Source organism: Apodemus sylvaticus, chromosome 3 (assembly GCF_947179515.1).
Source record: "Apodemus sylvaticus chromosome 3, mApoSyl1.1, whole genome shotgun sequence".
Taxonomy (NCBI): Eukaryota; Metazoa; Chordata; class Mammalia; order Rodentia; family Muridae; genus Apodemus; species Apodemus sylvaticus.
In genome coordinates, this window is record NC_067474.1 from 164,684,116 (window position 1) to 164,705,909 (window position 21,794).

The 21,794-nt window shown below is 49.1% G+C and overlaps 1 protein-coding gene and 1 non-coding gene across 4 annotated transcripts in view; one reads left to right on the top strand and one right to left on the bottom strand.

Moving 5' to 3' along the window:
- The first annotated feature begins 2,855 nt into the window (after positions 1 to 2,855).
- Positions 2,856 to 21,794, top strand: part of Ctnnbip1 (catenin beta interacting protein 1) — a 52,410-nt gene continuing 33,471 nt past the window's right edge. Inside the window, exons 1-2 of one of the 3 annotated variants that reach the window (XM_052178193.1) lie at positions 2,856 to 3,184; positions 4,776 to 4,887. The gene's annotated coding sequence lies outside the window, so the exon portion shown is untranslated. Of the gene's footprint in view, positions 3,185 to 4,775; positions 4,888 to 10,000; positions 10,256 to 21,794 lie in introns of those variants that run through there. The other 2 variants (XM_052178194.1, XM_052178191.1) reach the window with 2 other exon arrangements.
- LOC127681840 (U6 spliceosomal RNA) lies at positions 8,557 to 8,660 on the bottom strand. Its single transcript, XR_007977198.1, has one exon. It is a non-coding gene; the product is annotated as a U6 spliceosomal RNA (small nuclear RNA).

Here is a 21,794-nt window from a genome sequence, read left to right on the forward strand (position 1 = left end):
TGTGCAGGAGTAGAAACCCTGACTAAGACACCACGACAAAATACCATGACCAAGGCAACTTACAAAGAAAGTACATAATTTGGGGCTCAGAGGGTAAGAGTCCATGAGCAGTGTGGCAGCAGGCAGGTAGTCGTGGCAACGGAGCAATAGCTGAGATATTACATCTTGATTGACAGGCATAAGGTAGAGAGCTAACTGACTAGCCTGGGATTTGAATCCTCAGAGGCCAGCCCCAGTGACACACCTCCTCCAAGTAGGCCACACCTCCTCCAAGTAGGCCACACCTCCTCCAAGGAGACCACACCTCCTCCAAGGAGGCCACACCTCCTCCAAGGAGGCCACACCTCCTCCAAGGAGGCCACACCTCCTCCAACAAGGCCACACTCCTAATCCTCCCTGAAAGATTCTCCCAACTGGGGATCCAGTATTCAAATATTTGAGTCTATGGGGACCATTCTCATACGGACCACCATATATACCTCAGCAGTCCTCTTTACTGTTGGGATAAAGACCAAACGTGTAGTAGCTGCTGCAATGTGAAAAGACCTGGACCTAGCCTCCTTGTCCGGCTTCCTTGGTGTCTCTCCCCATCCCTCTACAAACAGCCTTCAGCCTTCTCACACAGCTGTGTGCGCCTGTTGCTTCTTCTTCTTTTTTTTTTTCCATGGGCTGGACCCACTGCCTACAACACATTTCTCCCCGTTCTTTGCTTAGTTGATTCCCAATTCATAACTTCAGTGTAAACTTTCATTTAAGCTGGATGTAGTAGTGCACGCCTTTAATCCCAGCACTCGGGAGACAGAGGCAAATAGATCTCTGAGTCTGAAGCCAGCCTGATCTACAGAGTGAGTTTCAGGACAGTGGGCACTGCAAAGTGAAACCCTGTCTCAAAACAAAGAGCAACACAAAAGACTTACATTTTTATTAGTTTTTATTTGGCCATTGCGTTTTCCTTTGCTTTGCTCTGAGGCCGGGTCTTGCATAGCCCAGGCTGCCTGCAAACTTGTGGTGCAGAAGATGACTTGAACTCTATCCTCCTGCCTCAGCTCCTTTCTTCAGTGCTACCACATCTGATTCAAGTGTAAACTTAAATGAAGGACCCTAATAGAACCTTGACCAAAACACAAGGTTATAATCCCACAGAGTTCAGCTTCTAGCACTTAGCTGCAGTTACAAAGAATTACTCATTGTTCCTCTCTCTTTGGCATGTGTCACAGGGTTAGGGTTGGGGTTGGGATTGGGGTTAGGATTAAGGGTTTGGGTTAAGCGTTAAGGGGTTAGGTTTAGGGTTGACCAGGAAGGTAAAGACAATGGAAGTGATTTGCAAAAGACACTTGCAAAGGAGATGCTCTCTCGTCATCCTCAGAGGCAGGTTAGTTACAGTGACAATGAGAGATGTCTAGATGGCACTGAGTTAGACCTGAGTACTGTGCTAAGAGAAATAGCATTAATATCAGGAAGGCTGGCCACGGGGAACATTACACTGGGAGGGAATTGCCTGGGAGTTTCAGGTGAGTGACAGCAGCCCCAGAATATGAAAATAACATCAAGACCATGCCCCCTTGTGGTTCTTAACTTTAAAATAGTGTGAACGCTTTTGAAAGACACTATCGTAAGTTCCCAGGATGTGCAGAGGACAGGTGAAACCAGTAAGATTTGATTTTTTGAACTGAAATTCTCAGCAGAGCCTGGTGGTGCACACCTGGAACCCCAGCCCCTGGGAGGGGAAAGCAGGAAGATCAGGAGTTCAAGGGCACCTCATGGTGCCAGGAGTAGCATGGGCTGGCGTGGGAATTCAAAGTGCTAAAACTGGTAGCTTCCAACACCTTACAGTTAAGGAAGCTGTGCTGAATGGTCTGATGTCCACTGAGGTGTGGGTGTGGTTTTATAGCAGAGAGGTCATAGGCAAACGTGGCATTGTTGGCTATGATGTTTGAAGACGAATCTGTAACTTCCAATTTGAGTTCTTATTTAAATGTTCTTGGACCATGTGTAATGGGACTGCTATCTGAATAAAGTACTAGGCATCAAATTAAAAGAAAAAGAAAAGAAAGAAAAGCTGTGAGCTCTAAATTCAGAGAGAGACCCTACTTCAAGGGATTAGGTAGGGTGGAGATAGAACAGGATACTAACGTCCCCCTTGGCTCATACATGGGCACATATGGGCGTACACCCCTAATCATAGGTATGCATATACCCTACATACATATAGCACCTGCGTACACAAATCTCATCAACATTTCATGCCTTTTCCTTGATATCATAAAAGGAAGCCTGCTGAAGTGAGTTTATTTTAAATTCAACTTTGTCCGCAATTTTTCCAAACATAACCCAATTTGTCATCGTTTTTAAAGGGGAAGAAAAGCAATAGAAAAAAAGAATGAAATCATTTCTTCCCAGTGTCTTGATATATTTCTCTGAACTCTATAGCTTATGTCAATTAAAATGATTTCAACAGAGGATCCAAGAGTGTAGCTTCCTTCAAAAAAAAAAAATCGCCGGTGTTGGCTCTAATGTTCATTGCTTAAATAATTAATAATCATGGCTGCCTGTCACGCGCCTTGCGGGAGCAGAGTGAGTCTCCTCAGATCACAGCGTCTGTGCACCATGCACTTCGGCATGCCCACATCAGCTTCTGGGTGAGGCTCTTCATTAGCAGGCATCAGGCCGAGATGCGCCAACTCAGCCTTTAGTGTTTATAATAAGCCTTAAGAACGAGGCCTCTCTGCTTAACCAGCTGGGAGGCCTCTGCTGCCAACGGGAAGTAATTTCCCACAAGAATCGCGATGAAACGACAAAGAGGCTGGGTTGTGGAGAAACACAACTACAAAGTTCATTGAGATTGAGCAATCTCTGCTGGACAGAGCAGAATCTGGCTGTCACAGTGTGCGAGAGGCGAGAAGGCAAGGTTAGACCTGAGCAGTATACATCACAGAGAACTCCAGATCGCGGATAGCAAAAGAAGCCTGTGACACAGGAAGGTCTGGTCTAGAGGAGGTTTGACGCTTTTCTACCACCTTGTGAGGGTGGGGAAGGCAGTACGAAGCTGCCGCTAGTAGGGACCCCAGCTCTGGGACCTGCACACTGCTGAGCGGTCCATCTGTTCCTGTGGCCAGGAAGGAGCTGCTCGTCAGTCATGGTCTCAGCCTTTCCAGATACACTGATGGTCCTGCAGCATCTGCAGGTATGAAATTCAGCTAGCTGTGTCCTGGGAGGGGCATGGCGAGTGTTTTAGCACTCACTCAGAGAGAGCAGGGACTATTTGCTTTTAGGGATTGCCTTTCTCTTCAGTCCTTAATTGGTCAATAACCAGAGGTCAAAAGAGTACACAGAGTAGTTTTAAAGGTAGCAGGCTGGGGTACTTTGCATTCAAAGTAAGATCTCATTGCTCTATGAGTGATTAGAACGAACATCCGAAGCTGTGCCTGTGGTCTGATTCAGCGCACTCTTACAAACACGCAGGGCTACAAAGGACTAGTCCCAGGAAAGAGGCTGTGATTTCTTTATACTGATCCTGAGCACATATATCAGGGCTTTGCGATGTGATGTGATAGGCACCTCCTTATCAAATGCTGTGAAGACCAGCATTCTGGGAGCAGGCTGGCAGCCAGCCAGATGTGCACAGCTGCACCTACCCTACTCAGGACACAAAATATGTATATTCACAGATCTACAAAATGCTTTCATCGTCGTCTTTAATAATTCCTTGTTATCTCCAAAGGAAAATTGGTTGAGTGATTGCCAAGGCACAACCAGGGAGGATGGAACCTGACTTGACTGCCAGTCCCTGTCCCCTGTGCATCTGGCCTCCAAATGTCCATCTTCTGAAAAGTTAGAGCCATCCCAAATATAAGCAGATCTCAGGCGTAGGCACTTCTTACACTCAAACATGCTCACATGCACCTTGATGCACATGGGACGTCTACGACAGTCTTGAGTCAGTCTCCAGCTCCCACCTTGTTTGAGACAGGGTCTTTGCTCGGCTACAGCCACACCAGGCTGGCTGTGAACTCCCAGGGGTCCTCAAGTCTCTACCTCCTCATTAGGCCCTAGGATTAGACACGCACTACCCTGTCTGCCTTTAAGGGTTCTGGGGATCAGAACCCAGGTCAGGATTACAGACTTGATATGTAATCATCCTTTATCCAGCGAAAGACATCTGTCCAGCCCCTACCCCAACCCCACTCTGTGTGCTTGTGCATGTGTGCACGTGTGCTTGTGTATGTGCTTGTGCGTGTGCATGGATTTGTGTGTGTGATTGTGCTTGTGTGTGTACTTGTGTGCTTTTGTGTGCTTGTGCATGTGCGTGGGCTTGTGTGTGTGCGTGTGCTCATGTGTGTGCTTGGGCTTGTGTGTGTGTGTTTGTGTGCTTGTGCGTGTACTTGTGTGTGTGCAGGACGACGGTGTGGAGTTGATTCCCTCCTTCCATTTCCTTGGGTTAGAATATCAAACAGCTCATCAGGCATGTGGGTCAAGTTCTTTTACCCACCGTGTCACATCAATAGTTTTTTTGGTAGTGTTTTTGAAACGGAATCTCACTCCTATAGCCCAGGCTAGCCTGCAGCTCAATATGTAACTGTGAAGTCTAGCCTTGCCTCAGACTCGTGGCAATCCTCCTCTGTCAGGCTCAGGAGATTACAGGTGTGAGCCACCATGCTCAGCTCTGTTTACTACACTGTTGTTAGTTAATAGTTGTCATGTTTAAATTTTATCACTTAACTTCCTTGTTTGCTTATTTATTTATTTATCTATTTATTTTGGTTTCTTGAAACAAGGTTTCTCTGTGTAGCTTTGACTGCCCAGAATCAAGCTCTGCAAACCAGGCTAGCCCCAACTCACAGATAATCCACCGGCCGTTGCCTCCCAAGTGCTCCCAGTCACTACCAGGTACATTTTAATTTTTTTTTTAAAGATTTATTTATTATATGTAAGTACACTGTAGTTGTCTTCAGATACTCCAGAAGAGAGAATCAGATCTTTGTTAGGGATGATTGTGAGTCACCATGTGGTTGCTAGGATTTGAACTCAGGACCTTTGGAAGAGCAGTCGGTACTTTAAACCACTGAGCCATCTCTCCAGCCCTACATTTTAATTTTTTAAAAACTGGTTTAGGGACTGGTGAAATGGCTCAACGGGTAAGAACACTGACTGCTCTTCCGAAAGTCATGAATTCAAATCCCAGCAATCACATGGTGGCTCATAACCTCCCGTAATGAGATCTGACGCCCTCTTCTGGTGTGTCTGAAGACACTACAGAGTATTTATAAATCACTGAGCTCAGAGCAAGCGGGGTCAACTGGAGCGAGTGGGGTTGACCAGATTGAGTGGGGTTGACTGGAGGGAGCAGAAGTTCTAAATTCAATTCCCAACAACCACATGAAGGCTCACCATGAGTACAGCTACAGTGTACTCATATACCTAAAATAAATAAATCTTTTGAAAAAATTAAAAAACATACTGGTTTACCCACTCCTTTTGTGGCACTGGGTCAGACTCCCTGCCTGTGTGTGCTAGGCAAGCACGTCGCCACAGAGGTACACCTTCTGCCTATGGTTATGTTACGTTGTTCTTGTCTACTTAAGGAAGGGCTTACTTCAATGTGTGGTTTAGCAGTCCACCATGATGGGAGGCCCGACAGTAGGGGTGGGAGGCATCTGGTCACACCCCATCTGCCGTCTGGTGCCCTGCTTGTCTGGGACAGCAGCCTGGGACAATGCTGCCCATATTGACTCGCCGCGTCTAGTTAAGACCTTGCAGACATGACCACAGACGTGTCTCCAGGGTGAGTTTAGACCCTGTCCGAGTGACAATCAGTATTAACCATCGCTGTCAGATCCTAACACTCTCGTTCTACTTCTGAGTTTGTTTTGAGCTATGTAATGGCGGTGCCCGTCCGGCCACCCCGCCACTGGGCTTGTGTCCTTCCTGTTTCCCAAGGAGGGACTGTCAGAACTGACAAATGTCCCTTACTTCCTAGGCATAGGGTGGAGCCAGAGCTAATCTAAAGTAATTCTGCTGCTTAGAAATGCCCATTACCCACCTCTGAACTCCCGGGGTAATTCAGAGGCTGGCTTGTGTTGATAAATTTACTGTAATTGGTTAAGAGCACTGGCTGTCCTTGTGGAGAGTCAGGGTTGGGGTCCCAGCACCCACATGTCACCAGTTCACGGTCATTTGCAGCTTCCGTTCCAAGCGGTCTGGTGCCCTCTTTTGGGACCTGAGGGTACCATGTGTACATGGTGATCAGACACACATCGGGCCTACACTCACACACATAAAACAAAAATAACCAAATCTTTAAACAATACATATGAAAACTTGGGAAAACTCAGAAGTAGTCATTCTTTCTCAACTGTACATGTGATCTTCTGCAGTTCCTCCCCGCTCAGTCCTTATGCATACCTTTATAAGAACACAATCCACACTCTTACATCTGGACTAGCAAGCAACACCAGCAGTTTTTATTGATTTGCATAAACATGAGTATTTAACGAAAGCCCACTGTGAGTGTGTGTTTCTGCATCTGTGTGTTCCCTGGGAAACCTGAAGGGCCCACTGGGAAGCTGTATTATTGGCAAATATTTGTTGGGCCTTTGTTCCAGGTGCAGTAGCCTTTTGGACACTGTGGGAATCCAGTCAGGAGTAAGGCCTGGGTGTGGCCTTCAAGGATTCATAATCTCTTAGCCACCATGTCACTCAGGTAGGACCAAGGTACAGTTTGTGGAGTCAAGAGTAAGGAGCAACCTGGACATTTCAGAATATAAGCACAGTGTTTTAAAATGTCCATGTTGAGAGTCTGGGAGGTTGGTAGTTGAATCCCCAGCACCCACATAAAAGCTTGTAATCAAAGAGCTGAGTAGGCAGAGCCCCGGGGTGTGCCAGTCTAGCCGGTCTACCCTTAATTAATTAAAAAAATATCTTTACCAAGTTTGAATGGAGGTACTCTGCATGGATGGATAATGCTGCTTCCAGAAGCTATAAGGTTTTGTTGTTGTTGTTGTTTTGTTTTTGTTTTTAAATCCCAGTGTCAGGTATGTGTCTCTGTGTCTGTGAGCTGCTGGCCAGGGAGCCACAGAGGCACCGAAACAATGGAGGTGCCACTGTATGGCACTGCTCATGATCACCCGCCCGCCGCCGCCTTGCTGAAGACCCTGCACGCTATGATACTGCACACAGGGAAGTCAAAGTGAAGTCAAACTAGCAGCTTTCTCCCTTAAGGCAGGCTGCTGGATGAGAGAACTCATCAAGAGGCTGGAGAGATGGCTCAGTGACTAAGAACACAGGCTGCTCTTCCAGAGGACCAGTTCCCAGCACCGGTGGCAGCTCACAACTGTCTGTAACTCCAGTTCCAGGGGGTCCAGCGCCCTCATACATGAAGGCAAGATGCCAACACATGTGAAATAAAGGCAAAGAAATCATTAAAAGAAATAGAAAGTTCACCAAGGGTTCCTCAGCTTCAGGATCGATGAGAGAAGCTAACTTTGACTTTTGACCTCCACGCAGATGTGTGCACATACAAACAACATGCACACATATAACTGTTGTGTAGCAGTTTCCTCCAAGATGAAAACTTTCTGTCTTTGAAGGAAGCTCCTTTAGACACAGGATGTAAAAGGGAAGTCAAAGGGACTGCATTTTTTTTTTAAAAAGATTTATTTATTTATTTCATTTATATGAGTACACTGTCGCTGTCTTCAGACACACCAGAAGAGGGCATTGGATTCCCATTACAGATGGTTGAGAGCCACCATGCGGTTGCTGGGACTTGAACTAAGGTCCTCTGGAAGAGCAGTTTTATCCGCTGAACCATCTCTCCAGCCCGGGACTGTATTTTTTTTTTTTTTTAAGGGAAGATAAAACAATCCTTCCTACAGCCAAACTCATTAAGTTCAGGAGGTAAACAATTCAATGGCAGCTGGGCGGTAGTGTAATCCCACCTGTAATCCCAGCATTTGGAAGGCAGAGGCAGGCAGATTTCTGAGTTCGAGGCCAGCCTGGTCTACAGAGTGAGTTCCAGGACAGCCAGGGCTACACAGAGAAACCTTGTCTCAAAAAACCATAAAAAAACCAAAACCAAAAACCAAAACCAAAAACCAACCAACCAACCAAAACATAATTCAATGGCTTCAGGAAGTTCCTGAAATTGACCAGATTTACTACACACACACACACACACACACAGCTTTCCAAGCATATATAGGCATTAAAGGACCAACCCAGGGCAGGGCAAGGACATTCTCCAACCTGCCACTACCTACAGACTATGCAGTGTGTTTCAGGTTCCCAGCTTTTGTGAGCTGTCACTCATGCTGGGGCGGGCTTTGGTGACACAGCTGTCTTTGAGTCATTTCTGTTCCTGTAACTTCACCCATACTTCTCTAAGTCACACCAATAAAATTCTTTGGCTTACCAAGTTGGATTTTGGTAGAGTTTTGGTCTGCAGCTTGCTCCCTGTCTGAGGTGAGTAGATGTTTGTTCTTCCCAGGAATAGTCCTATGGCAACAATACACAGGAGTTTACTGTATTTTTAAGGTTTTAGTTTTTATCATTCAAATTTTTAATATGGAATGCCTCACAGATCTGTGTGTCAGCCTTGTGTTGGGCCCATGCTAATCTCTGTATTGTTTCAATTTTAGTATGGATGCTACCAGGACTAGTACCATTTTTAGCTTTTAAATTTATTTATTCAATTAATTTATATGTGCGGATGCCTGCTGTATGTATACCATGGACACTAGCAGAGTGTTGAATCCTCTAGAACTGGAATTTCAGTCGCTTGTGGGCTCCCAGATATGGGTGCTTGGAATCAAACCCAAGTCCTCTGCGAGAGCAGCTAATGCTCCTAACTACTGACCCATTTTCTCCACACTTAATTTTTATATTGTTTTAGATTATATGCATATGTGTCTATGAGTGTGGTTTTGTGCATGTGAATGCAGTGCTCACTGAGGGCAGAAGAGGGCATCAGATCCCCAGGAGCTGAGTTAAGATGGTTTGTGAGCCATTTTAAGTGGATACTAGGAATCAAACTTGGGTCCTCTGCAAGAGCATTATGTTGTCTTAACTCCTGAGCCATCTCTTCAGCTCCCGGTTTTATCTCCCTCCCTAAGGGGAGGGGAAATGTACAGAAAAGTGTGGAATAAAAAGCAGAAGACACTGAAAGGTGGAGAAGGGGTAACTGAACTGAGTCAGGACTCTGTAACAGAAATCTAAAACCCTGGAAACCTGGGGTTAGAGCAATAAATGACTCAGCTAAGAGTTCTTGCTGCTTTTGTAGAGGACCAGAGTTCAGTTCCCAGTCCCACATGGTTGTGCACAACTGTCTGTAATTCGTTTCAGGGAATCCAGTGCCAAGGCATTAGACATACATGTGGCACACATACATACATGGAGGCACACACATAAATATTTTAAAAATATATTAAAAATGAGATCACACTTAAGCATTCATGTCTCTTTAAAAGGATGTCAAATACTAAAAGAGATTCGTACTTTGCCTTAAATGAACAATTTTCCCCTTTCAACCTCTCCAGATACAGCAAGACTGCCGGTAGAAACATTTTAATCACAGAGACCCTGGGCACTCGGGACTTCACAGACCCCAAGGCTAGGCCCGAAATTCAAGAGCAGACCTAACTGTTCCAAGATACCACGCCCACGCCTCAGCAACCTCTTCCATTCCAGATTCTTTCCCGAGTTCTGGGTCAAGTGGCCTCAGTGAAGATTCTACCCCATATGACCCCTCACTCTCGCCTCGCCTGCTCCTCCCCTGGGTTCTCAGTACAGACTGAGCCCCTACCCATCCACCGCGAGACCCTGCCCACGAGCCGCTGGTCCCGCCCTCAACCCGAGATGGCCAATGAGTCGTCCTTCTCATGGTGAGGTCTAGGGCTCCGCCCTCCAGCAAGCAGCCCGCCCTAAAGGTGTGTTAACCAATGCCTGTTCCCTTCCCACCCTAGGGACTCCACCCCTTCAGGCCCCGCCCCTCCGGGTACCTCCCTCTGGGGCGTGGCCGGCGCCGCGCCTCCGCCGCGCGCCTGGAGCCCGCTGCCGCCCCCTCCGCCGGTCCCTCCTCCGGCAGCCTGGCGCCTCCCTCCCTCCCCGCCGCGGTGACTCACGGAGAGGCGGAGGCTGAGGCGGCCGCTCCTGGTGCTGCTGCCGCCGCCGCGGCTGCTTCTCCGGCTGAGCGCGCCCCGGAACAGGCCGCCGCGCTCCGGACCCGCAGCCCCCGGCGCCGCGCGTTCGGGCGGCCCAGGTAAGCGTCAGGCCGGGCCGCGACCGCAGCACGGGGGCCGGCCCGGGGCCGGGACGCGGGGGAGCCGCCGGCCCTTTGTCTCCCGGGGAGGGGCCGCGGAAGGCACCTTCGACCCCGCCGAGACCCACCGGGCCGGCTCCGCTGGCGCGGCGCCCCGGGCCTGGACCGGTCGTCCCCACCACACCCGGCGCTGCTACCTCCCGCCGCAGACCACCCTGCTGCCTTCCTCCCTTTCTCTTGGGGGGGGGGTCTTCTCCACAGGTGTCCCAGTTGCTCACCCCTCGGGGCCCGCGTGCTTGTCATCGTCTGTCCACCCTCCTGGTGCCATTGCCCAGTCTCTTCCTCACCTTACCGCACCTCCCCAGCATCCTGACTCTTCTGTTAACCTTACTAGATGGTGCTGAGGTCTGTCTGCCCAGCGCCCTTCCTCCCTCTCTAGTTTGAATGCACCGGCCGCCTGCTCCCCCAATTCCACCTCTCCCTGGTGTTCTTGGAAGGTACATGTGAGAGACACATGTCTCACCTTTGCAGGGGACTTGGGAACGTGAGCCTGCAAGTTAACCACTTGGACCTCCAAAATTCACTTAGCCCCTCCTTTTTGCCACCCCTATCAAGGTTGCACGTCCCTTTCTCTTGAGTCTGGAGCTCTGGACCCTGCAGCCTCTGCTTGCTTCTGTGTATAGTATTTGACTGAGTAGCTCCGTCGGTTAGCTCGTGGGAAGGCCCAAGGGGATCAAGAGGGTTATGAATAAGTAGAAGCACCTGCAGCACTTCCTATCTGAGGATCTAACTATGCCCTATCTGTTAATTATTCTGTCTCCTGTCACTTACAGATCCTAATGAGTTGTGCCTAGATAACTGCTGGGTAAATTGAGGCACTGAGTATGTTGGTATGGGATCTGGAGGCAAGTCCGTTTTTCTTGAGGTTTACTTCTCAAGTGGCTTCTGGCTTCTTGTCTTCTGGCTGGCTCCTACCACCACTAGGCTCTTGTTCCTGGCTAGAACCCCTGTGATAACTGATCTCTTCTGCCATTAAAGTGTCTGGAGACGCCAGCAGGACTTTGAATCACAAATAAAGGTGCCAACTGTTAAGTGCCAGTATGTCATTCCTGGCTTCCTGGTAGAGCCGGTGTGGTCTATGTGGGCAGAAGTTACTTCTATGAGATGGAGAGCCGTCCATGCCTTCCATGCTCTGGGGCTGACACAGGCCTTGCCTTCTGGGTGCCGGCAATCCAAGAAGGAAAGAGCACAGATCATAAACGAGTAAAGAAAAAAAGTGGCCGAAACCATTAGGTGCTACAACGGGGCCAGAACCCTAAGAGTCGATAACCCGGATGTGGTGGCTCAGCTTTTGGGAGGGTCATCATGATCCTCTTGAAAAGGGGAAAGAAAGGAAGAGTCTGTAGGTAAAAAGAATATATTGTGTAGGGTATGATACATTATCTAAAAGAGTTAGAAGCCATTAGAGTGAACAGAACAGAAAGATATTAACATATGGTCTAGGTTTTAAAAGATTTTCTGGGGCTGGAGAGATGGCTCAGCGGTTAAGAGAACCGACTGCTCTTCTGGAGGTCCTGAGTTCAAATCCCAGCAACCACATGGTGGCTCACAACCCTCCGTAATGAGAGCTGACGCCCCCTTTTGGGGTGTCTGAGGACAGCTACAGTGTACTTAGATATAATAAATAAATAAATAAATCTTTTAAAAAGAAAAAGATCCTTCTAAGCAGGAAGGTGGTGGAGCATGCCTTTAATCCCAGTACTTGGGAGGCAGAGACAGGCAGATCTCTGTGAGTTCAAGGCCAGCCTGGTCTACAGAACAAGTTCTAGGACAGCCTGAGAGACAGAGGAATCCTGTCTCAAAAAGATTAAATAATATGAATAAATAAATAAATGAGTAAATGTTTGTTGTAGAGAACATCTCCACGTGACTTCGCTCAGGCTGAGCTCAGCAAGGCTTGTTCAGGATCTGTCGTGAATCAGGTACTGTGTTTGACTCAGACGCAGATGAGATGAGAGTCCTGGCTTTGAGTATGCAGTCTGCTGGATCTCATGGCTTGACTGGAAACAGTCCCCGTGTTACAGCGATGTACTCACAGAATAGGCCAGCCCCTCTGATGGAGGGGAGCTTATGGGTTTGTAACTCAGAGGAGGAAGAGAGAGGACACACTGGGCTCCGTTCCCGAATCTGCCTGCGTCATTTGACTGGACGCCTGAGTGCCCTGCAGGCCTCTATTGTGTGTTGTTGCCTCTATTGTGTGTTGTTGCAGAAGCTGTGTTGTTGCAGAAGCTGCAGGGGCTAAGAATGTGGCACGGTTACAGAAAATGTGGGAGGCTCTGGGTTTGGTGCCCAGTACCCTCCAAGCTGAGAAAATGGGATAAATATTCTCATACACTTAAATCCTGGCATTTGGGAGGCAGAGACAGGCAGATTTCTGGTCTATATAGTGAGTTTGAGGTCAGCCTGGTCTATATAGTGAGTCCAGACCAGCTTAGGAGTTACATAGAGAGACTCTGTTATAAAACATAGATAATTTTTTGAAGGATGAGGGAGGAAGAAACGGAAAAGAAGGCAGTTAGGATGCTTTGATTACAGGCTAGAGAGCACCTGAGTGGGCCAGGAACTTGAGCTATTAAATAGAATTAAACTTGGTTCTCTGCTGCTCCAGTTCTGTGCTGACAGAGAGGCCTTTGGGGGTCACCTGTGTGGGCAGTGAGGACCCAGGGCTGGCTAACTCCTTTGAAGTCTCCTAGCAGGTTGTTCCTTTGCTTTAGTGCCTGTCACGATCTGGATGTCAGCTCTGTGTGTATGCGTGTGTCTGAGCTGTCTGAGGCCAGGGTCTCCACTGAAGTCATCTTGTGTCTTTCGCGGCGATGAGGCCAGTGATCTGCACAAAGTGTAAAGGTTGGCCGGCCGGCCGGCAGTCCTACCTCTGCCCAGTCTTCCGTCAGACTATGCCTCCTTGTAGACCCCTTTCTTAGAGTGATCTGGTGGAAACCCAGCGGGCCGCCAGTGCCTGTGCTCCCTGGACAGAGCAGCTAGCTCTTCTTAGATGGGGCTGTTCTCTGTCCAGCCCTGCCCCCAGAGAACAGCTGCCGAGCGTGCTGACCGCCTAGTTATTTAACACTCAGCAAATATGAAGTGTTGCTCTTAATTAGAGCATGGACTTTATCCCAAACTCTGGGCTTGGATCTCGGTTCTGCCGTCACAGGCTGTGTGAGCTTCAGAAAGTCCTTAGCCAGTCCATGTCGAAGCTTTCCTGTTTGTAAAATAGTGATACTTCCCTCAGAGTTGTTGAATGGATTAAATGAAGTAATACCTATTCAGTGCTCAGAATGGCATCTTGCACTTAATAAGTGCTTCATTGACCTGCTAGCTATAAAAGGTCAGGGCTGGGAAAGTGGGTCATGGAGTAAAGTGTTTGCCAGGGAACAGTAAGGCCTGGGGTTCAGATCCCCAGAACCTAGATGAATGTTGGGTGCATGTGCTGGCCTGATAGTAATCCCAGACTCAGAAGACAGACAGGAGACCCTAGGATAAGCTGGCCAGCAAGAGCCAGAGGAGGCTGTGAGCGTGACCGAGAGAAGGAAGAACAGTCGAAGATAGTTCCAGATATTAGCTTTGAGCTACACATGTACGTGTGCACACATGTAATCCTAATCCTTCACACATACAAAGCATGCACATATGTGCACACCACATACATGAAAAGGAAAATAGGAAGAGGGCGGAGAGAGAGACAGGGAGTGTGTGTACAATGCTCAGGAGTTAGTTCTTCTTCCTCTTCGTGTGGCTTCTGGGATTGGACTCAGGTCAGCGGGCTTGCCAGGCCAGGGCTTTACCCCTGGGCTATCTCATCGGCCCAGTTATTTCATTGTTCTTCCTTTATCTATCCATCTCTTCCTTCCGGTCAGAACCTAAGCTCTTTGAGAGCAGAGAGCTTTGTTATTGTCTATTATTATAGTTCAATTCAGATACTCAGTAAATAATTGTCTAATTGAAGCAGGGCTGATGGCACACACCCTTAATCCCAGGACTTGGTAAGCAGAGGCAGGAAGATCTCTGAAGATGAGGATGTGTGTGTATATATATATATATATAAATAATTAACTGATACCAGTCACTAGTCATTGTTGTGTTGCAGATGTAGCCAAGATTCATTGTCTGGTGGAGTTTAGTGTTATGATTTAGTTAGTCAGTTTTCTCGGATACTAAACTTAGGAGCTCAGATATGCAAGGCAGCAAGTGCTACTCAGCGACTGCCCAGCCCCACTTCTTTCTTCCTTTACTGAGCATTTTGGGGGGGGGGGGAGGCGGTTTCGAGACAGGGTTTCTCTGTGTAGCCTTGGCTGTCTTGGAACTCACTCTGTAGACCAGGCTGGCCTCAAACTCAGAAATCTGCCTGCCTCTGCCTCCCAAGTGCTGGGATTAAAGGCATGTGCCACTGCCTCCCGGCTACTGAGCATTTCTAGTAGGTCAGCTTTGTAACTCGGCCATAGATAGCATCCTAAGGTCCCTGAAGCCCGGGTTCTGCATCCAGCAATGAAGAATAAAACTGACGAGTGAGTTAACGAGCAGATGGGTGCAGGTGTTGAGGGAATGGACCAGGCTGTGAAACCGGAGGAGTGCGAGGGTCCAGCTCGTCCTGTGACTTTTGAATGGTGACGTTAAGAGCTCTGTAGTCAGCAAGTAACAGGGGTTGGGTGTGGTGAGCAGAGTCGGGGCTGCATCTGTGGCCGTAGCAGGGAGTCAGGTTTTCTCCTGGATTCTGGAGAGTGAGAAGTTACTGCATGGGACCTTTCCCTGGAGCTTGCAGAAGAATGCATTCGGGAGAAGGACCAGGAAGCCAGGAAGAACAGTTGGCCAGAGTGGGAGCTTCTAGTTCTGGGGAGATCTTTACAGGCCAGCAGGTTCTGACTGGATAACACTCAGATAATCCAGGAGTCAGCGGGTAGCTTGACCAGACCTGCAGACTTAACTGAGTTTTTTTTCCTCCTGGAGTCTAAATCAGCAAACATTGTCTAGTGCTGAGACACTAGGTGGGCATGGCCAGCCCTTAGCTCCTTGCTCTCCAACAAGGGGTTTCTCATAGACTGTTTCAAGCTATGTAAATGAGTCCTCCCTCCACTCCCTTCCCTCTGCCCCTTTCCTCTTCCTCCTCCTCCTTTTTCTCCTCTTCCTCTTCATTATTATTATTATTATTATTAATTATTTTGCTGTACTGGAGTCTAACCCAGGACCTTGCACATATCAGGCAAGCACTTTAGCCTTAAGCTACACTCCTAGCCCTGAGCTTCTGATATATCATGGTCAAATAGGTAGCTTTCCTGATTTCTAGACTCCTTGCAAACATCAGCAGGCCTGCTTTGGAGAGCCAGGCACATTGTCACCTCTGAGCACCCGCTGTCTGGTCACCTGATAAGAACACAGTGATGTCTAGAAAGAACAGGTTTTCTTTGCTCTGCATGGAGCAGAGTTGAGAACCTAGCAGCAAGTGTGGGCAGAGACCCAGCTCACTGGGAAGCAGAGGTGCTTTGGCCTGCTGCAGTGGCCAGCTCCCATCCTCCCTCAGGTGTGCCACTGTCCACTACGGTGCATGATGCCCCATGCCCAACAACCTGGAGAGGCCAGAGGACTTAGCAGGAATCAACCTGGTCTCTTTGTACAAGTCCCACTCAGAGTCCTGAGGCATTCCATTGACAGAGTCTGAAACAACAATTAGTCATGTGTCATCTATGCTCCCCTAAGAACTAAGCTCAGAGTGGGTGTAGCCACTAGCTCACGCTGCAGGGTCTCTTATTATGAGAATGGTGTGTGCTCATTTTGACGACACTCCATGTTCATTGTCTCTTCTGACCCTCTTCGTAGTTTTGAAGATGCATGGAGTTATTGCCACTTATGTAACCAGAAACCAAGGCCTAGAAAAATTAGTGACTTTGTTAGGGGTTCAGCTTGTCAGGGACAGAAAACCGGCTCCCTGGCTGTGCAGAGGTTTGAATCCTAGACCTTTTCCTTATCTTTTCTGACTTGGAGAGGGCTAATTAGCCCCCCTTTGCCTCATTTCCCTAATGGTAAATAGAGATAATGCCGCGTGGGCTTTGAACTAGGCTTATGAGAGAGGACTGGGCACCAGCTGCTGACATATTCAGTTATTAAAGGCCTATTACGCTCTGGTCCTCCAAGCCTTGCTCAAGAGGGGAGGACAGTGTCCCCAGAGAGAAGGCTACCTTGTGGTCAGTGTTACTGGACTAAACTGTCCTCCTTTTGAAGTATAGGAATGAATCTGTTTTGTTCTGGCTGTTCTGGAACTCACTCTGTAGACCAGGTTGGCCTCAAACTCAGAAACGTGCCTGCCTCTGCCTCCCAAGTGCTAGGATTAAAGGCGTGCGCCACCACCAGCACCAGGCAGGTCTGTTTTTTATAGTTGTGTCCAGTGTGAGCTTCTGTAAGCAGGTGTGTAAACTATATGACATCCATGATGGAAGGATGCTGATGTCAGGGTCACATGCGGAGCTGAGGAAGTTGGTTCCTGATCTTCTGGTGCTGTCTGTCATTTAGGCAAAGACCAGAGATGGAGAAGTGGTCTCCCGTGTGTCCTTCTTTTTCCTAGTGCATCATTATTCAGTTAATGAGGAGTTGGAGGACTGGAGCAAAGGTCGGCAGTGCAGGCCGTATCTAGCTTGTGGCACTACGACTACTGTGGCAGGTAGAGCCAAAATATCACCAGGAGGGTGGCTAGCTTATGGAGTCACATGAGTCCAAACTGTGTTCACCCGAGTGGCTGGAACTCTCAGGGACAGACTGCGGGGTGGAGTGTTCAGATGTGCACAGGGGTCCTGGTGTCACGTCACTGCCAAGAAGAGCAAGGGGATGAGTTCATGGCCTCCAGCCTTTCTGTGTCAGGCAGCAAGGGGGAAGAGTTCATGGCCTCCAGCCTTTCTGTGTCAGGCAGCAGTGCTGGGCTTTGCTGGCCGCAAGGAGTTCCTTGGAAGCCCAGGTTAGAAGGCCTGCTGGTGTTCCTGTGAGCCCAGTGCTCGAGGCTAAGGCAGGAGGATCAAGAGTTTAAGGCCAGTCTTGGCGGCAGAGCTAGTTACAGGCCAACCTGGGCTACTAGGCAGTCAGAAAGGAAGGAACCTTCTTCTCTTTAGGTGGTTACTTTGTCTATTCCTTGAGGCTTCATCTTGCTGAAGGTCTTTTTCCATCAACCTGGTGCCTTTTTGTTTTTGTTTTTGCTTGGTTTTGGTGTGTTGTTTTGAGGCAGTTTTTTTTTGTTGTTGTTGTTGATTTGTTTTGAGGCAGAGTCTCAGTATGTAGCTCTGGCTGTCCTGGAACTCACTGTGAAGGCTAGGCTGGCCTCAAACTCAGAAACACATCTGTTTCTGCCTTTCAGGTACTGAGACTACAGGTGTCACCACGCCCAGCCTCCTGGTGTCTTTAACAAGTGCCCTGCCTTGACTCTCTGGGATTCTCTTCCTACCAGACAGGTTCCTCTGCTACCAACTTCAGAAACAGGCCCACAGTGGGGGGTAGGCTGTGGGACCCTCTGCTGTGCCCACAGAGCTCCTCCAGTAGCTTGTGCTTGTGGTACCCCTGCTGCAGGTCAATGTGTGCAGAATGGGGAGGGGGCCAGATTCTTCTACCCCAGATCTGCCCAGCGCTAGGCCTGTCTGTCCCTTCAGAGACCAAGCTCAGGGAGGCCCCACAGGTTGTCAGAAAGCGCACTGTGTTCCTTCCTCCCCAGCAGGGTCGGGAGAGCAAAGGGTTAGCAGAGGCGACTTCCCACATTTGGAGGGAGAGGAAGATGGAAGAGCATTGTGACAAAGCCGTCCATGTCACTGCGTGGTGCTCATAGGTAAAAGGGCATCACCTGATCCTCCAGGCTATGGCTGGGACAGAATCTGTCTATCAGATGGTGGGCGCAGTAAGGACACCAGGGCACTCAGTGCCCCCGCACTTCTTCAAGGGAGGTTGGAGCCTGCGGTGATGCTGTGGCAGCCTGGAGAACGTGACCCACTTCTGCCTCCTCTCCTATGCAGGGAGCTGGGCCGGAGGCTTTGAGACAGGCTCCACTTAGGCTTTTGTTAGACCTGCGAGCCACCTGAGTGTCCAACCACACGCTTCCTGCGCTGGGATCCCAGGGTCCTTGTCTCTGAACTGAACAAGCAAATGAGCTTGCCGCCTGTTATTCTGCAGCCTTGGGCTCCACCAGCGGGGTTTCCTGTGGAGACCAGGGTCCCTCGTGGATCAAACACCTCTCACTGTGTGGTCCCACCCCTGTTCTTCCTGCCAAATCATGAGGCTAATAGTGGACCTGTTTCCAAGGCCATAGTTTAGCCCTGCCTGCTCCTAGGTCTCATAGTCTGCTGCTCTAAGCAGTCCAGCTTCCCAGAGACCCACCCACCCCGGCTCCTGCCCGCCTGCAGGTCTGTGAGGTAAGAGCTGCTTCTGGTTTCTCCCAGATGACAAACACTCCACACCCTTTCACTTGTTAGGCGCCTGGTGTGTGTATGTGGGTCTGCTGATGCAAACGCATGAAGGTCACTTGCTACATGTCTGGTGTGTGTATGTGGGGCTGCTGATGTAAACACATGAAGGTATGAGTACTGTGGGGGTAATTGGAGAATTACAGCTGATGAGGTCTAATAAATCCGACCCTGATTGATGTCATTTTGTTTGTGAAGGCAGTCATTAATGATGGGATCAACTGTGGCAAGGCCGTGAGAGCCCTTCCCTAACTGTGCTTTCTTGACTTCTAGACTTCGAAAGAGGGGCCCCCACCCTGTCTGTCATCGTTGATGACAGTGCTTGCAGTCTTAGGGACATGGCCTTCCTCTGGCCAGACACTGAGGTTGCAGGAAGACGGGGTGCTGGTGACTTTTAGGAGGGCATTGTGGGGCTTTCGGGCAAGCATCCGGCTGAGAGGCACCCTCATCCCTGCCCATTCTGCTTCCTTCTCAGAGTAGCCTGCCTGAGCGTTTGACAGATCTTGATCGGGTATGGACAGCTAATGCACAGCCTGGATTTCTTCCTCCTGGGGAGGTGCTGCCACCGCCACCTGAGAGCCCTCAGGCTGGGCACTCTCTCTGCACTCGGGGTAGTAGCCAGTCACTGTTACTCCTTGGTCACCGCAGAGCAGAGACTTCAGAGGCCTCAGTACAGCGGTGGAGAATGTCAGACACTGCCCTGGACCTGCAGGTCCGCTCAGATGAAGCGTGTATTTTCTTTCATCTTGTCATTCGACTTACATGTTTTTGTTTTTTGGGTTTTGTTTTGTTTTGTTTTGTTCTGATATAGGGTTTCTCTGTGTAACCCTGGCTGTCCTGGAACTCACTCTGTAGACCAGGCTGGCCTCAAACTTAGAAATCCTCCTGCCTCTGCCTCCCAAGTGCTGGAATTAAAGGTGTGCGCCGCCACCACCACCACCTGGTGACTTACTTGTTTTATTCTGTGTGGATGAGTATCTTCCCCTATGTATGCATGTGACCATGTGAAAGCCTGGGGCCCAGAAAGGCTAGAGCAAGGCCTCGGTCTTCTAGATCTGGAGGGAATGATGGTTTTGAGCTGCTTTCTGGATGAGAACCTACAGGAGCAACCCGTGCTCTCAGCTGCTGAGCCATCTCACAGGAGGGCAGGGCCTGCTGGCTTTCTGTAGACATAGGCTTCTAAAGGCTTAAGGCTTTCATTGTGAAAAGTGACAGTCTTTGGTGAGTCACTTTAATTTAAAACCAGGAATCTTTGCCAGCAGGACACTCACACACCAGTGTTGCCAGGAGCTTCCGCTGCCTTTCTGAGACTTGGTGGTTTGGGGAATGAAGGATTGTCGTTACATGTGGGTGGTATGGATTCATCTCCTGGGTTGCATTACCAGGAAGTATGTCTTGTTCTGAATATATATACCTACCCTTGTAAAGGGCAGTGGTACAGTTCCTTGGAGGCTTCAGAGCAGTCCCCATAGTTTCCAGTCTTGTTTCTGAACGTTTTCCTGAACTTGGTTATCTTTGGAATCCCTGACTGTAAACCCCACTTACACACCCATTCCCATTGTAGCATGAACTAGTTCCTTGGAGCATGAACTGTCAGATCTTCCCTCACCTGAGGCACAGCCAGCACTGCCCACACCTTCAGAATGGTCGAGGCCTGTGTCCCTATTCAGTGTTTCTCTTGATACCATTTCCCTGGTTAATGGAACAAACACCTGCAGATCCTGAGGTCATCTCTGTTGTCAGAGAGCTGGGAGGAAGGAAGTGAGATCCGCTGCAGCTCTTGAAGGGGAGGGTTCCTCCTTCCTTGGATTCCATCCTGTTCTGAGGTAGCTAGAGACGGAGGAAAGGGAAGGTTGCTGCTAGTGGCCCAGCAGAAGCTGTTTCCCAGAGGCCTTCTGCAATATTACTAGGTACACTGTAACTTAACAGATACCCGAGTCTTTGCACAAATTCCCACACTCCTGTGTGCTGAGATTAGAGTGGAAAGGGGCAACAGCCCTAACACTACAGCTTTCCTCAGAGTGGTCTCTGGGAGCTCAGCCCAGGAGGCCACTCCTGGAGTTCTAAGTTCAGTCTAACAATCCAGAATTACAAACCCAAAGCTGGGCAAAGAAATGGGATTTCTCACAGGCCGAGCCTACTACCTCTGGGAATGTAAGTGAGCTAATGAACCCTCATACTGCAGGCCATCCTATTGATTTACTGATCTAGTCCCCTGTGGCAGAAGGCTCCCTAGCCCCAGGAGGAGGCTTGCAGAGGCTACAGCAGAAGATCTGTGGAGAGATGATTCTATTTATTTATTTATTTATTTATTTTCTTGAGTTATATATATATAATTATATGTCTATGCACCATGTGCATGTCTGGTGCCCACAGAGGCCAGAAGAGGGCGTCAGATCCCCTAAATTGGAGTCAGAGATGGAGGTGAGCTGCCCTGTGAGTTCTGGGAGTCGAACCCAGATCTTTTGGAAGATCAGCCAGTACACTTCCCCACTGAGCCAGGAAATGGTTCTTGAGGCAGTCAACTGTCCTGGGATGGTCTGGGAGACGCAGCCAGGCCTGCTTTTGAGACAGGTTTGGCCCATGATAGTGCAGGGCACTGAGCAGGCCTGTGGCTCAGTGCAGAGGCCACATGCAGTTCATGAAGTGGACTGGTCTGGCCCTGCGATGCGTGCCCACCGCCTCAGCTTCCTCCTGCCCTAGAAACACGTTTATATTTCTCAGTTCAACTAGAATTGCGCGCTGTGGTCACAGGACTTGATACAGCTGTGGCGTAGCGTTGATGGCCCTCCCAAGGTTCACATTTCCACTCTGGCTGCCTCCTGTGGAGGAGGCCCAAGCTCTGAACTTCCTGCCTAGGCTTTTTCCTTAAGAAGAGTGGGCCTGAAGCTGGCCCTTCCAGCCTAAAACTGACGTACAAGAATGTAAAACACAACAGTTTCCTTCAGGGAGTGGGGGCCTAGGGCAGCTGTGGGTTAGTAGGTCACAGAAAAAAGGGGGCTTTATGCTGTCCACTTGTGGGCAGAGGCTTTCTTCTGATGTCCTTGCTCAAGAGA